Raw genomic sequence first — 619 nt, 5'->3', positions numbered from 1 at the left:
AAAGTATTAATCAGCCCGGAGCTACCATAGAAGACACTTTCCCAAGCTGCCGCGCAGTGGAACTGAACCCGAAACTAAGTGTTTGCAAAGCAAGCTTCTCAATCACAGTTATAACTGCGCCTCATAGTTTCTATTTATAAGTATTTTTTTTCTCTTCACACGAAGAAAGATGCGAAGGTTCAATACTCACCAAAACCTACAACTTTCATTTTTTTTTTTTATTTTACTGTATTTTCCGACATACAAGTCGAATTTTTCAGACTAAGAAAGTAGGTCGACTTATACATCAAGACAACTTTGGGGGACCGAAATTATTTCCATGTGAAATATAACAGGGTTTGGGGAAATCGTAACGATGTTTTAATGTTTACACTATATAAGGAGGCACATGGCTTAGTGGTTAGAGTATTTGGCTGTTCGATTCCTGGCAGCGCGTTGTGTCCTTCAGCAAGACACTTTATTTCACATTGCTCCAGTCCACTCAGCTGACAAAAATGAGTTGTACCTGATATCCAAAGAGCCAGCCTTGTTACATTCTATGTCACGCTGAATCTTCCCGAGAACTACATTAAGAGTAAGCATGTCTGTGGAGTGCTCAGCCACATGTAGATTAATTTTC

This window comes from Octopus bimaculoides, chromosome 23 (genome assembly GCF_046866305.1).
Source record: "Octopus bimaculoides isolate indiv1 chromosome 23, ASM4686630v1, whole genome shotgun sequence".
Lineage (NCBI taxonomy): Eukaryota > Metazoa > Mollusca > Cephalopoda > Octopoda > Octopodidae > Octopus > Octopus bimaculoides.
The sequence above is the reverse complement of the archived record's forward strand: the minus strand, read 5'-3'. Positions refer to the sequence as shown.